The following is a 5,783-nucleotide window of genomic DNA, read 5'->3' as shown; positions in this document are numbered from 1 at the left end:
TTCCAGTTTTTTACCTCTAGAGGTCCTCTTTTACTCAGCGTTCTTAAACGCAAAGGCGTGTTTAGTTGGCATTCAGTGCCAGCCAATCAAATTGAAGCTTTTCTCCTGCTGTACCAGGTGCTAAATTCATGTCAAAGCCAATTTAAATTCATTAAAACGTTTGTCAGGAACAGGGTTCAAATCCCACTCTGTGCAACTGAATGAAGTTTTTTAACTGACAAAAAATGCTGCATTCAACTTTGAACTATAAGCAAAAAGTCTCTGTGTGAGCAGAGACACACACTAAAGAAATCAGTGTTTATCAACCAATTTATTTATTTGACATTTTAATAACTAAAGAGAAGTTAAAACAACAAAAAAAAACAATAGTGAGAAAACACACACCAGAGACTGCACATATATTCTGTACATATTATTGTAAACTTTAAACACTTAACACATTCAAATAAAGACAAGGTATATACAAAATATATCCAAAAATAAATACAAATTCTATACAAAATACAAATTCTAAAAGTATTTACAAAATATATCTAAATAAGTTAAAGATAAGTATTTACTACAAATAAGTATTTACTACAAGTAAACTTGTAAATATATTTACAAAACATTTATTTTTGTTTTCTTTTTTTCTGCCACCCATCTCTGTCATTCAAATTCATAAAAGGCAGACTTCTGAAATTCCTTCCAAGTCATTTCTTTTTCCATCCTCTGCTTTTTATAAATGGAAAACACTTTTGAAGGACAGTATATAGCAATATATATAAGTCTGTATGTATATGTGGACCTTGCTTTAGTTCCATCTTACAAAACCTACACAAGTGTCCAACATGGGGAGCTTCAGGCCTCTTGCTTTTTTGCAGTCTTTTCTCCTCTACCTGTTTCTTTGTGGATGCAAGTTCTCTCTGAAAGAATTCAGTTTCCATAAAGTCTTGAAATAGCATTCTGGGGTTTGTTAGTCCTTCAGCACCATAAGCTTGGAAGACCTTTGTGGAACAGTAGAAGTATCTGACAGGGCCTTGCTGATAAAAAAAAAAGTGGACAGAGAAGCCATCGTTCCCATAGCGCGACTTTGACTGAAAGACAAATAATAATTAAAGTGACAATAAACAAAGAAAAAAACTTAATAACACAGATAGGTACACAGCTCCAATCTTACCATGTGATGCCTCAGCTGTATATGGAACACTGTATAAAGTGGTCTCTGAAGATTTTCTAAAAAATAAAAAGATAAAAAGTCATTTAAAAAGTCATGTTTAGTCAAGTGAAATACACCCTTACCATCTTTGCGACAGTCCTCATTAATAGGTGTCCTACACACTATGGTGCTTTCTACCGTGTGGCTGTCTGCTAAGTACCATTCCACCATGAGCAAGCAATTATTTGTATACAAGATTATACATATTAAATATAATTTTAAATGCTAGACAGTAAAGGTAGGTAAAAAATGACAATAAGCTAAAAAAAAATCTGACAAAACACACCTGCAGTTGAAACTGGTCTCTTAGTTTGTTTGGCAGCTGATTGTTCTGGCACAAGCAAGATCAGCTCTTTGGGAAGGGGCAGCATGCTTTCTGAGCAGGCAAGTGGTGCTAGAGAAGGAAAAGGTACAAAATCAAAGACAAAAATAAGATTAGTACCACAGTAATTGAAAGAAATATCTGAATATATAAGCAGAATTAAAATATAATTATAAAATATATATATATATATATATACACTATATTGCCAAAAGTATTCGCTCACCTGCCTTGACTCGCATATGAACTTAAGTGACATCCCATTCCTAATCCATAGGGTTCAATATGACGTCGGTCCACCCTTTGCAGCTATAACAGCTTCAACTCTTCTGGGAAGGCTGTCCACAAGGTTTAGGAGTGTGTTTATGGGAATTTTTGACCATTCTTCCAGAAGCGCATTTGTGAGGTCACACACTGATGTTGGACGAGAAGGCCTGGCTCTCAGTCTCCGCTCTAATTCATCCCAAAGGTGTTCTATCGGGTTGAGGTCAGGACTCTATGCAGGGCAGTCAAGTTCCTCCACACCAGACTCTGTCATCCATGTTTTTATGGACCTTGCTTTGTGCACTGGTGCACAGTCATGTTGGAAGAGGAAGGGGCCAGCTCCAAACTGTTCCCACAAAGTTGGGAGAATGGAATTGTCCAAAATGTCTTGGTATGCTGAAGCATTCAGAGTTCCTTTCACTGGAACTAAGGGGCCAAGCCCAGCTCCTGAAAAACAACCCCACACCATAATCCCCCCTCCACCAAACTTTACACTTGGCACAATGCAGTCAGACAAGTACCGTTCTCCTGGCAACCGCCAAACCCAGACTCGTCCATCAGATTGCCAGATGGAGAAGCGCGATTCGTCACTCCAGAGAACGCGTCTCCACTGCTCTAGAGTCCAGTGGCGGCGTGCTTTACACCACTGCAGCCGACGCTTTGCATTGCACTTGGTGATGTATGGCTTGGATGCAGCTGCTCGGCCATGGAAACCCATTCCATGAAGCTCTCTGCGCACTGTTCTTGAGCTAATCTGAAGGCCACATGAAGTTTGGAGGTCTGTAGCGATTGACTCTGCAGAAAGTTGGCGACCTCTTCGCACTATGCGCCTCAGCATCCGCTGACCCCGCTCCGTCAGTTTACGTGGCCTACCACTTCATGGCTGAGTTGCTGTCGTTCCCAAACACTTCCACGTTCTTATAATACAGCTGACAGTTGACTGTGGAATATTTAGGAGCGAGGAAATTTCACGACTGGATTTGTTGCACAGGTGGCATCCTATCACAGTTCCACGCTGGAATTCACTGAGCTCCTGAGAGCGACCCATTCTTTCACAAATGTTTGTAAAAACAGTCTGCATGCCTAGGTGCTTGATTTTATACACCTGTGGCCATGGAAGTGATTGGAACACCTGATTCTGATTATTTGGATGGGTGAGCGAATACTTTTGGCAATATAGTGTATATATATATATATATATATATATATATATATAATTATGAATAATTTACCATCAACTGCTGGCAGTTGATTGGTGCCAGGAAGTGGTACAGAGAGGGCAGCAGAAGGTACTGCAAGATACAAAATCTTGTCACGCATTTGTGTATAAAAGATTCAAAATACCCCCATTCTTACTTTACCTGCTTATTTTAATAGTACAAATAAACAGAAAACATTATTCCTACACAAGGACTGTTAATCACTTCAAATCATCATTTCAAACATGTCTAGTAAATGGCATGTTTACTAGACATGTCTCTCCACGTTATAAACTTGGTAGAACTATAACTCCGACCACTATAGACAGATTTACAAACAATCTGCTAGATCTGTCTCAACTTCTTACTAGACCCCTAAATGCAGATGATCCAAGATGGGTCCAAGATGGCGGCGTGGCAGTAGCACGCAGCGGCCACTCTGGAACCAAAATGGTGCTTTCTTTTTGTTTTAGCGCGAAATGCATAGACGCCAAAGACAGTGGTGTTCATGTATACGACCGCCAGACGATATTGAAGTACAGAAATCATGCAGTTACTAACTTGCATGATGAAGTACTCTGCAAACTTCGCAAACTCGGCTTGCTGCAAAGTCCAGGCCTTCAGTCCTGCAGGGAGAGAGGAGGTCGCAAACGGTGTTCGAGGAAGCGGAAGCGCGGTAAACGGGCGGGTGTCCGTGCTAGGCTAACAACCAACCCTAGCCTGCCGGCACTCCCTTCCATCATCTTGTCCAACATCTGCTCACTGGATAATAAAATGGACTACATCCGACTCCAGCAAACTACACGGCGTGAGTTCAGAGACTGCTGCGTCTTTGTTTTCACGGAGACGTGGCTCAGCGACAGAGTTCTGGACGCCACCATTCTGCTAGCCGGGCTAACCGTGTTTCATGCAGACAGGAATGCAGCTCTGTGCAGTAAGACTCGCGGTGGTGGCGTGTGTGTTTACATCAACACGGAATAGTGTAAGGACTCTGTGCTTGTGTCTAACTACTGCTCAAGGCTAGTGGAGTTTGTGAATGTTAGATGCAGACCATTTTATTTACCCCGGGAATTCACCATTACTCTCATTATCGGAGTGTATATTCCACCCAGCGCTAATGCTAATGAGGCTCTGTGTGAGCTCTATGGAGCTATTAGCAAGCTGCAGAATGCTCACTCTGATGGACTGTTTATCATCACCGGAGATTTCAATCATGCAAATCTCAGAACTGTGCTCCCTAAATTCCATCAGAATGTGGACTTTGCTACGAGAGGGAACACGCTGGATGTTGTTTACACAAACATTCCCGGCGAGAATGCTGTTTACACAAACATTCCACGGCCACTTCCAGAACAGAAGAGACTCCCGGCGCATGTGGCAGGGCATCCAGGTGATCACCAATAACAGGACAACTTCACCTGCCTGTGACAGTGACGCCTCCCTTCCAGACGCGCTGAACGACTTCTACGCTCGGTTTGAGGCACAGAACAACACAACAGCGAGGACAACACAATCATCCCTCAGCAGCTGATTGAGAAGGTGAGCCTTCTGGGCCTGAACACCTCTCTCTGCAACTGGAGCCTGGATTTCCTGACTGGGAGAACTCAGTCAGTCCGGATCGGGAACAGTATCTCCAGCACCACCACACTGAGCACTGGAGCTCCTCAGGGCTGTGTGCTCAGTCCACTGCTGTTCACTCTGCTGACTCACGACTGTGCAGCAATGCACAGATCCAACCACATCGTCAAGTTCTCCGATGACACGACCGTGGTGGGTCTCATCAGCAAGAACGACGAGTCCGCATACAGAGAGGAGATGCAACATCTAACAGCCTGGTGCAGAGCCAACAACCTCTCCCTGAACGTCGACAAGACCAAAGAGATGGTTGTTGACTCCAGGAGAGCATAAAGTGACCATTCTCCGCTGTCCATCGACGGATCCTCGGTGGAGATTGTCAAGAGCACCAAATTCCTTGGTGTCCATCTGGCAGAGAACTTCACCTGGTCACTCAACACCAGCTCCATCACCAGGAAAGCCCAGCAGCGCCTCTACTTCCTGAGGAGGCTGAGGAAAGCCCATCTCCCTTCCCCCATCCTGACTGTGTTCTACAGAGGGACCATAGAGAGCATCCTGAGCAGCTGCATCACTGCCTGGTTTGGGAATTGCACCGTCTCAGATCACAAGACCCTTCAGCGGATAGTGAGGACAGCTGAGAAGATCATTGGAGTCTCTCTCCCCTCTATCACAGACATTTACACCGCACACTGCATCCGCAAAGCTAACAGCATTGTGACTGACCCCACACACCCCTCACACACACCCCTCACACACACTCTTACACACCCCTCACACACACTCTGCACACTCCTGCCATCTGGAAAGAGGTACCAGAGCATTCGGGCCTCACAGACCCAGACCTCACTGTTACACAGACTGTGTAACAGTTTCCTTCCTCAAGCCATCAGGCTCCTCAACACCCAGGATTGAACTGTTCTACACTCTCTCTCACACACACACACACACACACATACACACACTCTCACTCAGGACTGAACTGTATATCAACTCTCTGTCTCTCTCACACACAGATACACACACACTCTCTCTTGACTGTGTGGACACACACACACATAACTTATATTGTACTTATTGCACTACCTCTACCTGTCATCTGCTGCTATAATCATATTTGTTTATTTGCACTACCTCAACCGCTGCTGTGTATTTTTGCACAACATTTTTGCACAATACTTTTTTACATCATTTCTCTTTATCTTATTTTATTTGACTTACATTCCAT

The 5,783-nt window shown here is 43.6% G+C and overlaps 1 long non-coding RNA gene across 1 annotated transcript; it reads right to left on the bottom strand.

Annotated features, from left to right (window-relative positions):
• Window positions 1-644: 644 nt before the first annotated feature.
• LOC131362528 (uncharacterized) lies at window positions 645-1,589 on the bottom strand. Its single transcript, XR_009206213.1, has 3 exons — window positions 1,485-1,589; window positions 1,160-1,215; window positions 645-1,076 (listed from the first exon to the last, which is right to left on the bottom strand). It is a non-coding gene; the product is annotated as an uncharacterized LOC131362528 (long non-coding RNA).
• Window positions 1,590-5,783: the final 4,194 nt, after the last annotated feature.

Source organism: Hemibagrus wyckioides, linkage group LG12, assembly GCF_019097595.1.
Source record: "Hemibagrus wyckioides isolate EC202008001 linkage group LG12, SWU_Hwy_1.0, whole genome shotgun sequence".
NCBI lineage: Eukaryota > Metazoa > Chordata > Actinopteri > Siluriformes > Bagridae > Hemibagrus > Hemibagrus wyckioides.
Note: the sequence above shows the minus strand (reverse complement) of the source record. Positions and strands in the feature narration are given on the sequence as shown.